The sequence below is a fragment of the Neolamprologus multifasciatus genome, chromosome 11, assembly GCF_963576455.1.
Source record: "Neolamprologus multifasciatus chromosome 11, fNeoMul1.2, whole genome shotgun sequence".
In the NCBI taxonomy this organism is placed as follows: domain Eukaryota; kingdom Metazoa; phylum Chordata; class Actinopteri; order Cichliformes; family Cichlidae; genus Neolamprologus; species Neolamprologus multifasciatus.
The window spans coordinates 6,307,433-6,328,101 of NC_140449.1; the positions used below are offsets into that span (position 1 = coordinate 6,307,433).

The 20,669-nt window shown below is 41.3% G+C and overlaps 1 protein-coding gene across 3 annotated transcripts in view; it reads left to right on the top strand.

The window, feature by feature from the left end:
* Nucleotides 1–20,669, top strand: part of ncalda (neurocalcin delta a) — a 72,207-nt gene that overhangs the window by 20,497 nt on the left and 31,041 nt on the right. Inside the window, exon 1 of one of the 3 annotated variants that reach the window (XM_085178435.1) lies at nt 8,722–9,244. The exons of the other annotated variants lie outside the window; for them this stretch is intronic. The gene's annotated coding sequence lies outside the window, so the exon portion shown is untranslated. Of the gene's footprint in view, nt 1–8,721; nt 9,245–20,669 lie in introns of those variants that run through there. 3 annotated transcript variants of the gene reach the window in all.

The window sequence follows — 20,669 nt, forward strand, 5'->3', positions numbered from 1 at the left end:
GGAGGTGGGGTGTCACTGAATTTTGATTTCAGTTTACAGATAATATTTTATCAATGGAAGCAATCACAGTTAGCTGTTTTGGGCAGGAAAGCCATGTGAACTCTTTTTGTGTATCTAAATTGAAAGTTTAGATACGCACATGTGAGAATTAAATGGGAAAGTGGATAACACTCTGTGCACGCTGCAGTGCAATCAGTCTATTTACAGTGTTAGCTAGTTTTCATCAACCCTTTTGTGTTTGTCCAAAGTTGGAAAAAAAAATCTGCGTGACTCACAGGAAGTTCTGGGTGAATAGAAATCAAAATCAAAATGCCAAAATATCTTCTGCTGCTTTGAGCTTCCTTCTTGAATTTGATCAAGTCTGACATTTGATTGGAGAGCTGCATCTATCTGTTCCCTTCTCCCCAGCAGGCAGCCATCAGTATGCGAACCCAGCGGCTCTATTTCTGTAAGACTGTTGCAGTTGTGGGAGTGTGTTTGTATGCTGGGTCTTTACATATGTATTCATTGTGTGCATGCTGGCTCTAAGTAATAGTGAGCAGGGGACCAGTGAGTGACTCATAGGGGAGGTGGTGATGTTGCTTTTTCTTGCTTCTGGCTCCCAACCTGCTGTGTTCTGATAAGAGAGAGACTGAGACAGTGGGCTCTGCTTAATCCTTCCTCTGCATCCAGCCTGCCATCTGCCATAGAAAACAATGGGATGGGACAGACTGGTCATCAGTCTTGTCTTCAGCTTTCTGAATCATTTAGGAAAGAGTGGGTTGTAATGCTATTGAGTAACTCTTGAGACACTTTGCCGATTGTATAACAAACCTTTCTTTCACTGAAAACTTCCCATTTCTTCACAGCCCACCTCTTTAGCTATAAATAGAATTAAATAAATCCATTCTGTAAGTAACAATCTTCTCATCCCTCTGGACTGTGAGGAAATATAGACACATTTGACTCATACACAATTAATATGATTAATGAATATGAGGAGAGAAGTACAGTCATTTTTCTGCTTCAGCTCAGATTAGAGTCGGTCGTGTGAACACAAATTGAGAGCTAGTTCCACTGCAGGGGAGCCCCATATCTGAAGGGTCTGCCTCCCATTCAACTTCTGGAAACTCTGGGAGCCACAAGTGCTCTAGTTAGGCTTTAGTCACTTGGAGCAGGAAGCTGGTTGGCAACCTCCGGTCACTAGGGAAAGATACTGTGGCGGGGCATGACTTCCTACACGGCATCCGCAATCTTGCCCCGCCGATTTAAATATTGTACTGGGTCCTGTGTTTGTTGTTGTTGGTTGTTTGTTATGTTGAGCTGGCAGCAGCAGAGCTGCAGCTCTATGTGTGTCGTGAACGGCAACCTTGAGTTGTAATAAAGAGATGCTTGAAAGCATGAACATGCAACTGGGCCAGCCGGGGAAGGAGCTGACCCAAATGGTGGCCGAGATGGTGGCCACACAGCAGAAGCAGGCGGCGGCGTTGCGGCGCCAGCAGGAAGAACTGGAGGACCTGGTTGAGCGCGAGTTTGGCAGCTCAGATCCAGTACTGGCCGACATCGCCGCCACCCCCACCGGGATCCCTCGAATGCATGGGAGTGGCCGACGTCCGAAACGTTCCGGCGCCCGTGCCGGCCACCAGGTTGCGACCAGCCAGGACACAGCCTGCCACTGCACCCATCCCCACTCCTCGGGTGGGAGCGGCTTGTACCCGGCCGGGGCCTGCGCCTGTTCCTGCTACCCATAGGAGGGCCACGGAGCAACCACTGGGTTCACCAACAGCTCACCCACCTGCTCAGCCAGAGCCGGAGGTCAGCGCGCAGAGAGCACGGTGGGAACCTGCCAAGCCATCGCTGGAGGAGGAGGTGGAGCGCGAGGGTCCGTGCCAGCCGGGTGAAGAGGAGGAGAAAGAGGAGGAGCTGCGCAGGGGTTCATGCCTCCTTGTGAAGGAGACGCGCGAGGATGCCGGTGGTCGGGGAGGCGCGTGAGGGTCCACGCCTGACGGGGGTGGAGGAGCTGCTCCAGCCGGGAGCAGCGGCAGAGGAGGTACCGGGTGAGGGGTTGCTCCAGCCAGGAGCGGCGGAGGAGGTGGAGCCCGAGGTCCCCGTGCCAGAGGAGCCTGCTCGTGAATGGCAACCTTGAGTTGTAATAAAGAGATGCTTGAAAGCATGAACATGCACCCGGGTCTGCTGTGGGTTTGTTACAGATACGTATTCTCGGACCAGTTTGCGAACTGGCTATAACTGGGTGAATAGAGAGTGCCTTACACAAAACACTGTTGTAATTGCTATGGTTGCTTGCAGATTGCTAACCAAGTGGAAACTTCAAAAAGTGCAGTGTAAACCAGAAACGGAGACAGTTCACCTTCAAAGTAAAAGTTGCAGATGTTAAAAGATGTTGGTTTCAGTGGTATTGCACAACTTTTAGTTTGAAGCCCAGCTGTCTCAAGTTTCTAGTTTCCATCAAACAGTTTCGCAACTGCTTAGCAAATGGTTGGCTAGTGTTTGCAGACAAGTCGATGTCTTCCATGCAGACCTGCGCCAAATCTGCTACTGACCAAAGATGATAAAATCATATTATCTCTCTTTAGTTAGTACTCTCACTGTTGTCTATTGGATCAGATGAATGATTGACATGCAGTTTAAGCTGTTGAACGTTTCAGTTCTCATTTGGTTGGTTGCCATATTTTCATAGTTTCTACAGAATGGAAAGAAATACTGATACAGTATTTCCATGTGATACCACTTGATTAGCCTAAATTAGTTAATACTTTTGTGTATTTGTAGTAGTTTATTACTTAGTGACATCTGAAATGAGCAAAATTAGACCTATTAATTGTAACATTTTTCTGTCTATATTTTCTGATACATTTATAGCCACTCTGACAACAATTTGTTGAAACGTCTATTGCTCCCAATGTCTCATTCTTGGAAATTACAAATGAAAGAGTGACATGTTGTTCTTAACACCCAGATCCTCATAGTAATGTTGATGTTACAGTTTAGCTGAATTGTGCCCAAACGCAGGCTCACGCAGCAGCTAGCATGGCTATAACCACTTTCATTTGTTGCCTAGTGACACTGCTCTATTCCCAGTTTGCCTTTTTCCTGTGTGTTATCATCTGTATGTACTCACTTGTTCACTGTGTTCTACTGTCTGACTGTCAGTGTCCACATGTAGGGTCTGTTCCCAGTCCGATACCTGTCATCATATAAACAACGTCTGCAAAAGAAATAACAGCCTTAATGCGATGAATCATTTCAATGTTGCAGCTAATCAATCTCAAAGACATGTATTTATGTTTTTACCTCTTTTAAGTTCTTTTTAACTTTGTGCACAAATCATTTTCTCCTTCGACTGATGTTTTATATTAAATGAATATGCATTACCGTATGTGTTTTGTTGCACTGCACAGACCTCTGAGATGCTGTCGTCATGTGCTTTGGCAAACAGTGTGATATGTTGGATTAGCCTGTTCAGCGAGGCGCATCAGTCTGCCCTCCCCTTGTGTTGCAGTTGCATAACACACAAGGAAGAGATTTGCTTTTGATTAGTGGTTCTACTGAGTGTGGTGAGATTTGTGAATTGAACGTATGGCAATAATGGAAAGCTATAAGAACAGCTTTGTGTATATACTTTATATACGAGACTCCCTGACTCCAACTGCTATAGGGTGAAGGAGGATTTGCAGTCAAGTGACCTCCTTGCAGGTTTCTTTTTGTTTTTTTACAGGTTATTTTTCCCAATGGGATTTTCTGCATGACTGCACATTTATATGGTTGGTGGTGGGCATGTGGATGTCTTCTGTCTCCTCTTAGGACAGTGCATTGTTACATTCATAACCATATGGTGTGTGGGAGATGATGTCACTTCCCTCTCTGCCAGCCAGGTTTCTGCTGATTCCCATACGTGTGTGTTGCAGTTGGAAGCTGCACAGAAATGCAAGACTTGCAATTGTGCAATGCCACATTATCTGTAATCCCAATTAGCAGCATCTGACATGCAGTGACAGAAATGCTTCATGCTGTTCCAAGCAGTTTTTGATAAGGGTGGAGCAACAGTTCATGAGAAATCAGCATTTATTTACCCCCTATGCTCGAATTTCACAATAATATTTTCCTTATTTCATGTCGTACAAATGTGAGATCATAGTGTTGAATGTTAATTTTAAACAAGGGCAAAGTTCATATCAGGATATGTGAAAGTAATTCTTATGAAGCAAAATCTTTTCATTTTTTTCTCCTCCAAGTTCTGTTTGACAGGGTTTCCACCCCGTGCACAATGCCAGCCCATTGTTATATATGGTTAGTAGATAATGTTCTTAACTGCCAGCTAGATTGCAGAGTGTCCCGGAACCTTCTTGCTAAACGCTCTCTAATGCTTTTATTAATATTACTGGTATATTTTAAGTATAAAATGGGCCATTTTGCAGCCATAGGTCTCTGTCTTTATGCTTTGGATCGCTGTTTATTTTTGTCAAACTACTCACATTGCGTGCATCCCGAGCTTTAATTGCAATTTCTCACTGTAAAGGTTAGTGTTGTGGCGAATCCACTTAGCCATAAAAATGGATCGGACATCAGTTGTAGAAACGATAGTCTTTATATAAGGCTTCAAAAAGGGGAATGTACAACAAATAAACTTCTCGACATCAGAGCAACATATAATGGCTTCCCGAAACTTTCTTTGTTAGCTAAAAAAAATCCAGAGTAACTTTCGTCTACCACAAAGGATTCTGGGAAATGCAGTTTTCTAACGAAAATACCTGTTAAATGCTCCCCTTTCGCAGAAAATTAAATCTATAATTAACAGCTCTCACTAAACATGTGACTAACACTTAAATCACTTACAAAATAACCAAAATGCTGTTATCAAACAATAAACTGCAATAAAGTTACAACAGTTAGTGCAGAAATAGTACCACAGTCAGAATAAAATTTACTGTTTTGTTGTCCTTTGTTATAAACTTTGTTTTAAAATGATTTCACACCAAATCAAATGTTCCAGACACCAAGTGCACCGACAGATTTTTCTGCAATAATCAATGTTCTCTCTGTTATTGGTAGCACAGAAATAGACCTGTAATATAGTGCGTAATCAAACACTAATGCCCCAGTACAACTCAAAACCTTGTTGACAGTCATGGGCCTTCCTCAGCTGACCTGCTGATTATCCATTTTATAAGCTGTTGTTATGTAATACCTCCAGCCCAGCTGCTGATATTAATATCACCGAAACTTCAACCCAGTCATAAGAATGCATTCATGCACTGCTTGTTTTGATTGATTTGCCAATTCAGGAACTTTCATTGTTTCTAACCTTAGTTTATTTTAATGCCTTCAGCTGATTTTAGAAACTCAAGTTAAACAGTGATGGAGTTATTTAGAAATGTGTTTGAAACACTGACACAGTCTTCAGGGACTGTTTCCGTTTCCAGAGGAAGAACTTCTGAAGGATTTGCCTTGGAAAGAGTTGTTGTTTTCTCTTCCGCCCAGGCTGTTGCTTCCTGAGTCTTCAGGAGGAAGGAATTCTCTCTAGTGCCTGTTATCCACACACAACATACACACCACACGCACAAACACAAATACCCAGAAACTGGTTGCATGCATGTAGAAGTTCTGCTTCGAAAGCAGCCACACCAGGTGGTCTACAGTAATGCATCTGTTTTCTGGAAATATGTACATAAAGTGTTTCCACAGCGCTATATACAGCACAATAGATACACTATATAGCCTCACACACATATGAACTCAAGTGCGATGGCATTCTTAATCCATAGGGTTTAACGTGATTTCGGCCCACCCTTTGCAGCTGTAACAGCTTCAACAACACGTGAAAGACTTTCCACAAGTGTGCTTATGGGAATATATGACCATTCTTCCAGAAGCACATTTATGAGGTCAGACACCAATGTTGGACAAGAGGCCTGGCTCGGAGTCTCTACCCTTATTCATCCCAAAGGTGTTCTACCAGGTTGAGGTCAGGACTCTGTGTGGGCCTGTCAAGTTCTTCCAGACTTGCTCATCCATGTCTTTATGGGGCTGCTTTGTGCAATAGTGCGTAGTCATGTTAGAACAGGAAGGGGCCATCTCCACACTATTCACACAAAGTTGAGCGCATGAATGTGTTCAAAATGTCTTGGTATGCATTAAGAAGCATTAAGAGTTTCTTTCACTGGAACTAAGGGGCCCGACTACAACTATACAACACCACACCATAATCCCCTGCCACCAAACTTGTCACAGCGCGGTCAAACAAGTACCATTCTCCTGGCAACCGCCAAACCCAGACTCATCCATGTGGTTTTATGTCACCACATCTCTGCAAATTGTCCTGAGCTTGGATGCAGGTTCTTGTTAATTGCACAATATTATTTTTAGGTAATTATTTTAAACATGCTTTAAAAGGTACCAACATTGTGAATATGGACAACAGGACAGACTCATATGATGCCTATAACACACGCACATAATCCAGTTATTTCGATGGGCTATTTTCGCTATAGAGACCCAAGCCATGTGTTATGCTGATTGAATTTGAAATCCAGATTTTTGAGGATTGATTCGTTTTAGCGCGAGCTTCAAGTGGCCACTCCATTATATGGTTCTGTATGCATTTTTCATCCTGGATGATACAATTTTACTGCAGCATGTTTATTTATCTCCTGTGTTAAAAAATACTTCACAGCAGTCACCATCATCCGTCAGCGGTTATAATAAATACCATTTTCTCCCACCTCCTTTGCCAAATCATATTCTGAAAGACTTTGCATTCACCTTAAGGCATCACCAGCCAGCCCACTAATCCCAGGACTCAGATTTTAGTCTAATATGTCTTTCAGTCACTTTACCAACCTGACAGACTCTAAATTCTCTCTCCGAATGACTTTTCCTTGCACTCTGTAGCTTCTCTTCACCCTGTTTTTCTTTCTTTCGTCTCTTTCTCCGTGCATCTGACTCATTCATACATAACCTTATTCACAGTAGTTCCACCCGAGGGTGCTTTTCTCTTGGCTGACCTCACCCCCACCCTCCACGCATCCCCACCCTGTTCTGGGCCCCAATGCACTCCTTTCAACTGGCCAGCAGATGCTATTCAAATGATGTTATCATGCCAAAGCTGTTCATACTCACAGACTGGATGAGTGTAGGGAGGGAGGGGGGACAAGGAGGTTCTTTGGCCATTTTTTTGTCCCGCTGTCTCGTACTGGGCTCTGGCCCAGTTACACTTAATACAATGCAAACAACATTTTGGAAATGGTAGTGTAATGACCCTTCAACAAATGAGTATGTAATGCTAATGCTACAATTGCTAGTACAAAAAGAAAAAACATACTTGCACCTACAGTGCTGCAAAAAGTATTTGCCCCCTTCATGATAACTTTGTTTTGTACATTTGACGCCTCAAACTATTTTAATATTAGTCAAAGATAACTTAAGTAAATACAAAATGCAGTTTTTTAGAAAGAAAGCCTTTAAGTTCATGCCAAAGTATATCAATGGGATGTTCTTGTCTTTCTTTATATCGCGCAATGATTTGTTATCTGTGAAATCTGTTAGCCTGCTTCACTATGTCAGAAAGGTCATATTTAGGTCATTTCTTGATTCTAGCTGTATATTTCTATTTGTCAACTACAGTAAATACAAAACAATCCAAACTTCTGATTGGCTGCCTCCTATAAGCAGACGTTTTGAACAGCCTTGGATGGGGGGACTAGTTTCAGGAGTCAGAAGATACACCTCCTGTTGGCCATTAGAAAGAAAGCAGGTTTTAGGCACTTCCACCTTGTCTAAGTTCGGCAGACCCAAAGTAACATCCATCTCTTGTATGAAGTCTGTGTTTTGTTTTGTTGTTGCTGGGACCAGAACCGTCCCAGAGCCTTTGTCTTCCATATTCACACTCATAAATTACTGAACTGTACACATGTTTACACATGGATTTTGTTATGTCTGCACAGAGCCATTTCCCTGCTCTTATGTCTGGTTAACAAGCTGCTGACTAAAACATTCAAAATTAACCCCTCGTGTGTGAGTGGCATCAGTTTTCTCCTGCAAGTCTCCACCTCAAAACCACTTGAGTATCAGTGTGTTATTTCCTGTAAAAGGACATTTGTGGCACATTTCAACCAAACGCTGCTACCTGAAAGAATCAGGCTGATGTGCCTCATTAACTCTAGTGCATGTAGTGTCTCCAATAAAACACGGAGGTGTAATCATACTGCTCCTTTTACAGCTTAATTTTACAGTATAATGACATTAAAACAGAGACACAACTGAAACTCAGCTGTTGTTGTCTCTTCTTCCCTAAATCAATGAAACGTGGTAAGTTTATGTGGGTATATTAATAATTTATTCACTTCCACACACTTATTTTACTAGTCACGTCTTGAATAGATCCCTGGGGTCCTGCAGAAATTGAGTATTGTTAGACGTTTGAGCATAAACAACAGAAGTGAACGGTTACCTCTGGAAGCCAACGCAACATATATGGAAGGTTTCGAACTTGAGCTTTGCAGACAGGCACTGTAAGGGCGGGTGAAGTGGGGATTTTCTTTTGTAACACATTTTTGAATAAGATTTGGAGAAACAGAAACTTTTTTATTCCACTTCTCCTTTTCTCTCTTACCTCTTCCTTCGCTCCAACTGCTCATCGTGAGTCTGTGTTTTAACACTAAGAATCTGTGTGTGTGTGTGTGTGTGCGTGTGCGTGCGTGCGTTTGTGTGTCAGATGACCTATTGAAATCATTGTGGTGCAGAATTCCTGTTACCAAGGCAACACCGGCTTCTCCTTCTCGCACTCTCTCTCCCCGTGTCTTTTTCTCTGTCTCTTTATTTCTCCCTCTGTGACTCGCTGTCTGCCCTCCCCTTTTCATTTCCCCTCCACACCACAGCAAGGTCATGTGACTGCTGACGTCAGGCCTGGGAGGCAGGCAAGCAGTCTGAGAAGCAATTAGTTTGTGGGCTTTGAATAAACCTTCTCAGACTAGGAGAGTCTGGGAGTCAGTCACCGTCAGCTCTGCTTCACTCTCTCAGGCACTCTTCTCCTCCTACCCCCTCTCGACTGTTCTCCCCCCCTCCCCTCTCTCTCGTTCTTGCTTCATATTTGTTTTCTCTGGTGCTTTCTTTTATTCTCGCCTGTTGCTTCTCCTCCTCCTCCTCCTCCTCCTCCTGCTGCTGCTGCTGCTAGTGCCACAAAGTTAGTCTAGAGAGAAAGTGCTGGGTGATGGACTGCTGAACAGCTTGTACATTGCTACAAAGTGAGGTAAGCTTCCTGTGTTTTCTCTTTTGTGTGTGTGTATTGTGTGCTTGATCAGCCAGTTGCTTCTGGAACAGTGTGCAGTGAAGTTAAAGCTGGATCAAGGATGGCTTTCGTTTCGTGTACTTAAAACACGTACCCGTGCAAAAGGGAAGTGGCAAATGACACTGTGTGTGTGTGTGTCAAGAGTGCTTTTTTTTGTCACCTTTCAATCTAAACTTCGGAATGTATTAAGTGCAGAAATGCCGGGTGATGTCGGAGGGTTTCGAGGGAGATCCCCGCTCAGGGTCGGCTCTCGAAGACTAGTTGCTTTCTTTTGCAGCAAACACAGGCGGATCTGTTTTCGAAGCCCTTGCAGGAAGTGAGTGCACAGATAGAAGAGAGAAGGAAGGAGAGCGTGAACATTACATGGGGCCGTGTGTGGAGCTCCACATGGCTTTTTCTTCAAAGCTTTGCTAATGTTACAGGCAGTTGTGTGGGCTGGAGCTTCGTACTCTGTCTGCCAGAGAGTCAGAGGCGGGGAAGTGGTGGGGGGCAGAGCAGCTGCCACCTGCCCCCCTCAGAGGGGATGGGAAAGCCTCAGAGAAATGCACTACAAAAATAGTTGCTGTTGTTTTTTTTAAAACAAATCAATAATGGAAAGATAGAAGAGCTTTTTTTGTCTAGAGGAGTTTATTTCTTTCTTCTTTTTTTTTTGCTGACTTTTCTTGACAAGCTTGACAAGCTCCCCTTTTTACCACCAGACACCCCCCACCTCCCTGCATGCCTCTCACAAAAGCATGCCAGCTAGTATTTAGCCCAAATAGGGCGGAAAGAAGGGGAAATGCGGATAACAAGTGGTTTGGATCCAATCGTCAGTCCTCCTCCCTCCCTCTGTCTCTCTCGCTGCTTCTCTTAAACTGCGAGACTTTATCTCTTCCTCTCATCCTTTCCTCAGCAGTGCCTCCCTCCTCCCAAATGAATGAAGTGGAGATCGGCCAAAAGCATGTAACAGGTTTCTGTCACTGTATCTAAAGTGTCATCTAATGAAATGTCCGCCTCTGTACAGAATATTAGGGCACAAATTAGCACTCGCCTAATTGTGTGTGTGTGTGTACTGCATTCAAAGTGTGGTCTTTGTAGAATACCATAAATGGTCCATTTAAAAAGAAGATTTTGTTATCTGTGAATGTTATTAGATAAGATGGTTCAGGCAAATAAACAGTACAGACGCAAGTCACTCATTTTTATGCCCCCTTTCAGCCTGGAGATTATTCCTAGACTGACCTCAAAAACATTGAAATTGAATGAATTTTGCCACGTAATAATTTGTGCAAGCTGCAGTTGAAGGCATACGTTGCTCTACTTTAAGTGCAGCTTCCATGTTAAGCAGTCCCAAATGCCCTGTAAGCCTGAGGGTCTCACCTTGTTGCAAAATGGGCCACATGAGTCAAGGGACAGAAAGAAATTATATCTGTCTTCATATCTGTTCAACAAGCGGGGCATGTTGGCAGTATGAAAGCATGTTTGCAGAGAGGAGACACATATTAAAATACAGAGAAAGGTAGCAGTATACAGCTGAAAAATCAAATTCACGCTCAGATCGCAGTTTTATTCATTGTTCCGTGTGAGTGGCTGCAGGAAAACAGTGATTAACTGAATCTGATAGCTAAACTGTAAAACAGTTTTCTATCTGTTTCTAAATCAAAAAGGGCCAAATGCCCCCAAAACTGAGGTAGGAATGCTCTTTTTCTACCATCATACATAAAATATGTCATCCAATGATAAATACTGATCTACTTTAAGGAACCAGGCATACTAAATGCACTTTTTTGGCTTTAAATCTAACAATACTTTAGCAAACAGTGCAATATTAGAGAATTGCATAATCACAATCATTAGTTGAAGCTGTTTATTTCTTAGGCTGCTGATGTGCTTCATCTGCTCTGCAGCTACAGAGCTCTGTGCAAACATCAGCTGCATCACCTGTGTAAAAGTGCGAGTTTGCAAGCGTACACAGTGTGTATGCAAGCGTGTGTGTGTGTGGTTGCAGGTGTGTGACAGGAGTAGAGTTTGGCAGTTGGTCGTGTGCACATCACTGGCTCTGTTTCTGTTCAGCGCACATGAATGAGAACGTTATTGCTGGACCCAGGTGTGCGTAAATGTAGCCTCTCCAAGCTCGCGTGTATTTATATGTTCGGTCTCAGCTGATTTAATACGGTTATATCATGGAAAAAGTCGACCCTTCTGCCGTCTCGTGTTCTAGCAACCGAGCCCACACTCGCACAGAGACGTTTGAGCGATGTGTTTATGCCCACATCCGCCGAAAAACCTGGAGAAGTTTAATTCTGCTACACACATGCTCAGCTGAACTGTACGAGCCAGGCTTCTATAACATCCTGTTTTGTACTTAAGGGAGTCTCATCTAGCACTGGTGGAAACTAACTTGAAGGCAGTTTATGTAACTGTTGATTTATGGCCAGAGGCAGGGAGAAAGAGAAAAAAGTAATTTAAGTGAGAAATATACAGAGATAAGAGAACAGACAGACACTTAGGAAGGCAGCTGGATGGTTTTCCTGTCTGGATTACTCTTACTTTGTTCAACCTAGAAGTCCGTATTCAAAACCAGGAGACTGTATCAAGGAGTGAGGTTTTTTTGCTTAAGATTTCAAATACTAATTCAGTGCTCACTTTAGGTTTGAATATAAAAAATATTCTTAGATGGTATAAAAAGATATTAAAAGTCTTGGGTTTGAATCCACCGTCTGGCTGGGCCCTTCCTATCTGGAGCTTGAATGTTGTCTCCGTGCCTCTCAAGGTCCCAACACAACAGATGTTCATCAAACAATCAATTACTTCAATTTTCAGAAACATTTTCAGCCTGATCATTTCCAAACAAATTACAAATTTCAATATAAAAGAATGTAAAAAATATATATGTATATAAAAGTTTAATATAAAATTTCTCCACGCTTGATTTTGCTTGGAAGTTAGATAGTACAATCTGCACTATCATATTTGAGTCTATTATAATATTCCAGTAGAATGACATCATCATCTAACAATTTCTATTTGACTTTTATAGGAAGATTTGGTGTCTGCTAGCAACATATCCAAAATGTATGATATTGTATCATAAATGATATCGTATCTTTTGCAGCCTCAGAATGTGTAGTCTAATAATTGTGACAGAAAATCTATTCTATAATGTGTGTCTCATGCACTAGGCTAACTTATGTATGAACCATTACTCCAGTATAGCCTTAACTATGGAAGCACAAAAACTGATGCTATCAAAATGACCCCATCTTCATCACAAAAAGATTTTTATGAGGAAAATAACAGTGGAAAACTAAAATTTGACAGGTTTCTTATTTAAAGAATTCAAAATTGTATCGTCACCCTGTAATTTCTTCAGGGAAATCAGAGACAGGCAGGCTGGAAGCATTTGGTGAGCTGACATGGCATGACCCATGGTAAAAATGTCAAATAATGAGGTCAGTGTGTGTACACGTAATCCCTGTGAGGCAAAAGCTCAGGCTTTAGACTGCTCTAAACACTTGGTTATGTAAGAAAGTTATCAGCACTTTTTCTTGCTTTACTAGAGAAAAAACTCAAAACAACAGTGGCTACATTTTCTTTTCTTTTTTTAGCCCGTTGGTAGCTAAACAGCATCATGTTTATTTGTTCACGCCAATTCTCAGAGGACTTTTTAGTCAGCAGAGCACCGATGAAACTGGATTTTCAGCTAGGCTAAAGCTAAAAGGAAAGGTTGTTTAATTTATAAAAGAGAGTCCTGAGGAGTCAGAATATAACAATATAAGCTGTATGTGAGATTAAATGACTTGTCACATGTTGCTTATAGCAAAGCTGCAAGTGCTGCGAGCTGAATTTGTACGTATAAAAGCAGCTGTGAGTGATGACACAGGGAGATATGTAACCTTTGGTATTTCCTGACAGCACAGGTTCTTCACATCATCCAACCTTTCAGTGCCTTTGTGTCATGCAACGATAGCAAAGCATATACATACAGTTGTTATTTGAAAGACCTTATCCACCATATTCAGGCAAAAAGTGTAACATTTACCAAACATGTCCTGCTGTATCTTTGTTCCTGCAGATGTTCTGGACCTGATTTTTTTTTTTTTTAAAAAACTGTCAATCAGTATGAGACAGGATGGTTTTTGAACCTCCGCACCTGCAGGTGGAGGAGATGGTGCCTATGAGTAGCATATTCTGATTGCCGAGGTGAAGCCAGAGGACAGCCCGTGAGAAGAACGTTAGCTTAACCTTCTGGTTTGAGTGATGGTAGCCTTAAAGGGACAAGAGTTAAAATGCTGAGGATTGCTCAGAGTAAGATAATTAGGGATAAAAAAGGATTTATTTTGATCACTTTATCATGAAAAATTGTTATAACCCAAGAATAAAAGTAGAACGTAGTGTGATGGGTGTGCTGTAAAGACACGCTATGCCGGTTTCATTGGAAAGTTAGCAAAACTGCCTGGTTGTCGTGTGCAAACAGGAGAACATGCAACAAAATCAATAAAGGGCTGCTCATGCAAACACGCAGCGCTGCTGATGGTTTGTTTAATGGCGTAAAAACAAAGTGTTATGCTATAATTTCTGCTTTTGTGTAGCACGTGGCTTTAATTTGAGGTGGAAACACTTTGAAAGTATGGGCCCACTCATATAAACACGGCAAGAGTGCTACTCGCATCAGTGCTAACATCTAAAAGATATGCATAATAATGTAGATATTCACTGTTGCACTTTTAGTCAGACAGAATTTATTTGTTTCTGTGTGCGTGTGCGTGTGTGTGTGTGTGTGTGTGTCCCAGTGTTACTGATGGAGCTGGTGCCGAGAAACACGTTTGACTTGAGTGTGGAAATGTCAGTGGCTTTGATTACTGCACTTAGGCAGCTGTGACATTTTTCACTACTTTACGTGCACTCAACGCAAAGGTCAAAACAAAAAGTACCGGGCCACTTAAGAGGCAATTACACTCCTCTGCCGAGGCGTTGTGGTTTGAGTTTGAAGTTCGCTCTGGGTGAAGCGTTCCTGCTCATTGACTGTTAATGCGCCATCGAGCTAGACGGATGCGTCGCACATTCATTACGTACAGCCGTGTTTTGTTGTCATCACAATCGATGAAGTAAAACATTGCTTTCTTTAACCTGCACTGTTACACCGTCACTGCCAACAAACACTGTCTATGCTGCCGCTGGTACGTGCACTTAGAAGGTGCACGTCTGAATCCCAAACTGAGTCTCCTCAAAGCGCTTTATATTATAAGGTGAAGACCCTGCAATAATGTGCTGTTACACTGGATTATGTATGACTTTTGTGATCAGATGGGATACATTATTACATGCCTGGCTGTCTGAGAATAGAGGCTTCTAGCACTGGGACCTGGGTATTTTCAAAGACTGTCAGAATTATGACATTTACGACAGATTTCCTAAACGGACTAAAATAGCGCGTTAGTTCGTGCACGTGATTTCAATATTCTTCTGTTTATATTTTGTCCTGTGAAAAAGGAACTCCCAGAAAAACATATGAAACAGGTTAAGTCGCAAAAATCTCAGATTTCCCACCACTTACCGTCTGTGATTGCGCTCTCTGTAAATAGCGACAGTACTTTTTAGTGCAACACGTTAGTATATTTGACCACAGGTCTATTAATGGACGTAATTACTTCACCGTGGTTTCGAGAGTTGCTCTGGAGTGACAGTCTTCAATTTGGATTTTCAGTTTTTTAATTGAAAAAGCAGAAACACTTTGCTTATAATGTGTTAACATTTATTTTTAGGCTTTATTTGAGCGACAGTTTATATGTGTTTGACAAAAGAGAATGGCGACGGTAATAAATTGATCCCAAAAACAAAGTGTGCTCCAGAGCAGCTTGTGCAAATACTTTAAGCTCCCATTCCCTTTTGAATGCATTCGTGTCTGTGATATACATGTTGAGTGAGCGCTTGCTGACAGACACGTGATTATGGAGGTTTAGAGGGACAGCTGGTCGGTCAGGCTCTTTGTCATTCTCCAAAGGGCTTCTTTATGAAGAGGTCATAGGTCACTGAGCTGAAATCCAGCCCCGGAGGAGAGCAGAGGGCTCTGAAGGATCGCCTGCAGCTAAAAGGTCCCACAGAAGGTTACGCTCACAGATCATTTTTGAAGGATGGCCGTGGTCTATAGGCTCCCGTGTGTTGGTGGGGAGGAACTATGGGAAACAGATGTTCTATTTTTAGCCGCAGAATGGAATTCACACGCGCACACTGTCATGCTAGACGCGGGACACAAAAGATGGGAGTTCCTCGCTGGAGAATACTCGTCTTACGTTTACTGAGAAGTTTTCTGTGTGTGCTTGAGAATGTTTATCTGAGTTCATTTTCTTGCTTACATTTTGTAAATTATTTTCGGGGTGTAAAACAATGTGAAAGCACAAGAAACTTTACTTTTCTATCTTTAATCGTCTTATTTGCTGCGTTCCCCATGGGGGCTTTGCAAGTTAAATAATTCCATATTTCTGGCCTGAGTTGAATGTGTGGTTAGCAGTCTTGGCATTCCTTCCACGAATGTATTTGTTGTCCTTGAGTTTCAGCTCTCATACAGTGAAGTATTAAGAAAGTAAACTTTTTGCCAGCAGAACTCCAACACTGGCCAGACGCTACATAATTGTGGTTGCTTACTCATACTTACTTGCTCATAATAATGATGGCCGTTTGAAATAAAAATCTATAATTTTGTTGGGTTGTTGTTTTATTTTATTTTCTTGCTCTACTACAAATAAATCTTTAATGTTGACTGTCTTTAAACAAAAGAGAAAATCATCCATGTGATGCAACATAGCGTGTCATGTTAGCAAGGTGCAGACGATGATGCCGTTAGAAAACGAGCTCAGAATATTTGAGTAGAAACCGATGGCCTGACTCAGATGAGGAACTTAGAAGCACACACGGTGAGGATTAAAAATAACACAAAGTACAACAAAAACAAGTCAAACGTGTTGCTTAAAAATTGAGAGCTTGAAAGAAATGAATGTGGTATAAATAAGTGGCTCTTATTTTTTACTGTTGTCGGTCTGATCAGACCATCAGCATTATCTTTTTTCAAACTGTTGTCCTGGTCACAAAAGTAACGTTCAAAAAGAGTAATATATGTTTTCCTCTCATTTGTAGTCAGAAATAATCATTAAACAAATATTTTATACAAGAACAACAGTAAACAAAATGTTACATATTGTGATGAGATGTCCTTAATAAGATTTTTTTAGTTTTAAAGTTTTTTTCTGTTTTTCTAAATTTCACGCCAAATGCACTTAATAATTCACAATATAGACAGTAAATTATATCCCATCAGGAATGATCCGAATAACTGGGTGGCAACTACGTGATGAATCTCACATCCACAGCTACTTGGAATTCCTCAGTGCTCGCAGAGACCTTTGGCAGGCAGGATGCATGCCTTACTAGGGTATGTGACGCATAAGCAGATGAGTGCTATCATCGAATTGTCACTAAAAAAATGCTGAATTTAAATATCGGGTTGGAAAATCTGATCTCAAGCGGTTTATTAAAGGTGAGCTGTTACAGGACTGCTGTAAATCCACGCAGATTAGTCTACCATAGATTATGAGTGTCTTTTTCCACATGACAAATCCTGTTCATGACTTTCCTTCATAATGTGTGATCAGTTATCTACACAGTAATTTCCTCTTGCATCTTTGGTCCTTCTTCAGTCGATATTAACTTGTTCTTAAAAATCTTTGGGTAGTTTTTTTTCTGTAAATCTAAAACATAACATGTATTAATGTGCATTTGAAATGTTATTTGGATTTACTTGACAATTTACAATGACAATTTTCTCCAACTAAACTCTGATAAAACAGAAACTCTAATTATTGCTCCAGACCACATGGTCCCAGAAATTAGACAGCATATCAGCTTCTTAGACCTTTATGTAAAATCAAGCCTTAGAAATCTCGGTGTCATATTTGACAGCTCGATGTCGCTCGAAACTGTTTTTATCATTTACGGAATATTTCTAAACTCAGACTAATGGTATCAAAGCTTGAACTTGAGATGATTATTCATGCTTTTATTTCTTCTCGTTTAGACTATTGTAATGGCCTTTTTACTTGTTTTAACAAATCAGCCTTAAATTGTCTTCAGACTGTGCAGAATGCTGCAGCACGTCTCTTAACAGGCACCAAGATAAGATCGCATATCACTCCAGTCTTGGCTCCCTTCACTGGTTGCCTGTAAATTTTAGGTTTCATTTTAAAATTTTAGTTCTAACCTTTAGGGCCCTAAAGGTCAAGCTCCTCAATATTTATCTGACCTGCTGAAACCACATACATCTTCTCGGGCTTTAAGGTCATTAGATCAGAGACTGCTGGTGGTAACGCGCACTCGTTTTAAAACTCGTGGTGATCGGGCTTTTCAGACTGTGGCTGTCTCTTCGCTGCACGGACTCCAGAAACAGCTGAAGACATTTTTATTTAGAAAAGCATTTGATTAATTTCTTCTTATGCTGTTTTTATAGTTTTATTGTTTTACATTGTTTTATTTACTGTTATATTGTTTTTATATTTCCATTTCCTGTGTTGTAAAGCACTTTGTGATTTTTATCTGTGAAAAGCGCTATATAAATAAATTTTACTTACTTACTTACTTACTTGTCAAAGCTTCAAATTGGACTTTGGGATATTATAAACATTAAAAAACAGAGATTACTACACTTTCACTTTCTTAAAAGTCCAGGCAGTCTGACACTGCGATTGTGATCACATTTGTAATCTGTTGTGTTTTGTTTTTTTTGAACACATTCATTAAAAACTCTCGAGTATTGCAGCTTTTTTAACCACTCCAGAGGAAACACTTTAGAAAGCTCTGCCTTTTCTGGCTGATTCAGTTTCACATATTTGTGACTGAGGCCCTGTTTCTCCCAGCTCTGTCTTTGTGACGACATTTTACTTTTTTTATTTTTTGGAGAAGAAAACATAAACATAGATTTTGAAACGATCCAACATCACTTAGCTGCGTCTGCGTTTACATTGTAGCGCCTTTTTACTGCCAGTAACAGACGACACTGAGCACAGTTGTGGTTAACGTTTTACGATGCACTGACCTCTTAATGCAGTTTGCAGTGGCTGTTTTCCACTCACGCACAATAATGTGTGTCTCCTTTGTTCTGCCTCATCATCACAGGTGGTAACCTTGTGCGTTTGATGGTTACTCAGCTTTTATCTCCCGCTGAAGGACAAAGAGAGATTTCCGTGTGCATATGTGTGTCTGTCTGTGGTTATGTGTGTGTCTGTGAGATCAATATATATCAGTGTTATTATGTCATTTTTCCAAACGGCAAATAAAGATAGGCTGGCAGACATCATTCTGCAAAGAAGGCTGTCCGCAGAATGTTCACATCAGTGCGGGAGGGAGAGTATTTACAAAGCCACATACCAGTCATAGCAAAAGGGGAAAAAATGTTGCAGTAAACTTGACATTTACAAAACCCAGTCTGGCCTACTGCACAGGTGAACTCATCTAAGCGACATGTGGAAAAGAAAGAAACACAGAAAGAAAATAAATACTTTAAACCAGGAGGCTGATGTAAAGATGATTAACAATATCTAAATCATTTAATCTGCACATGTTTAAATTAAAGAACCTGTTGCATAAATAAGTGTAAATTTCAGGCTTTATTTCCATTCTTGGATCTTAATGCCCCAAAATCTCTCCTCAACACAGCCCGGTTCCCCGGGTTAATCCTGACCCCTGACCTTCACACTGTGATGTAACTTCCCTGCTGTTTGTTATTTTCCGTGATGTTATATCCTGTTTCTATATTTTCTTACACAGCAGGAAGCAGAGCCAGCTTTGTTGCATCCCCAGGGGCATTCTTCAGTCAGAACCATCTCCAGACTCAGGCTTTGCCCACGTCACATTCTCTCTCTTCCCACTCTTTCTCTCATTAATGCATACAGTGTTACAGGCCGCACCCTCAGTCCTGCAACAGACGTGCATTCCCCAGCTGCTCCTATAATTACTCTGCAAACAGCTTTTATCAGTTTCAGTTCAGCTTTACAGCCATGTCACTCTATCGCTGCTGAGCAGGTGCTTTTCTTTTTTGTTATCGGCCGTCATTCGTACGGAAAATTCACTTGGAAAGAAAAGAATAACACAGGCAAAAGTTGACATTATAGTGATGGAAAAATGTCAAGCTGCTTAATCTGTTCTCTTCCTTTTGCGTGGAATATGAGGTTGACATCTAGTTCAGATTTTTCCCAGATCCACATGGATCTGGGAACTGATGTCTGCACCAGTTATGACAATGTAAACCGACCACATGCAACTTCTGGGAATCAGTCCATGAAAGTCAAAAGCCGTGATACCATAAATCTTGGAAATTTGGGTGATTTCTACGTCAGGTTTGTGTTCTAGTCCACCTCTGGAATGATTTCAGTGCGACTGCTATTCTGAGAGTGCTATTTTGTCATCCTCTGCTGCTTTCTCTGGAATGTCACGATGAACCTGTGCCATTGGCTGTCCTGACTCGTCTGAAGGAGAACATTTAAAGGTTTATTCCACGTTTATTCCAAGTTTTCTTGGTAACGCTTTATAATCACCATCACTAACATTATACTTTATTATTAATCACAAATTATAGTTACCTATACATATAAACGTATGCGCTAATAACTGAAATAGGCATATGGTAGAATGAAATAGCTAGGATCTCAGGACCTTTCATTGGGTTCTTGTATTAAAATATATGTGCAATAGAGTGACTGTGAGTTTTAAGCAAGTTCATAGAGTTAGGTTTAGCTCAATTACCTTCCAAGCTGAAGTTGGGCTTTTATCTCTGACAAAGACAACCTCTACCCACAGAGCTGTGTAACAGTGCAGAGCTCAGTAGCTGAGCTAAATGGGGTCTGTTTGCGATTTGAGAAAACTCACTTGTATGAAATTTAGCAGCAGACCTCAGACGTAATCACCACAATAACAGCAGGGCAGACATCTATTCTGTTTCCCCCTGTTGGGCCCCAGGAGTTAGTCATCCAACCAATTTGGCAGGTCCAATGATCCAGTGCCAGGCAGACAGAGCGCTCCCACCAGGGCTACACAGATGGAGAGCCAAGCAAATTAGACACGACCTCGGAGTACAAGGCAGCGGTCGTTTTCTCTCGGACACAGTAGAGAAGAACAATTTTCCACACAGGCATGCAACCAGACCTGATTCTCATAACAGTCAAAACAGTTGAGCTGAGATGTTGTTGTTGTTCTACAGATTCATTGGGCCATTATACATTTTTACATCTAATGCAAATAAACAAGCCTGTATAAATAATTATTAAAATTAATTAATGTTTAATACCTTTAGCATGGCCACAGATCTCTGCACTGCAGCTTCACAGATTGAATTACGTAACCTTTAAGCTGATTATAAAAT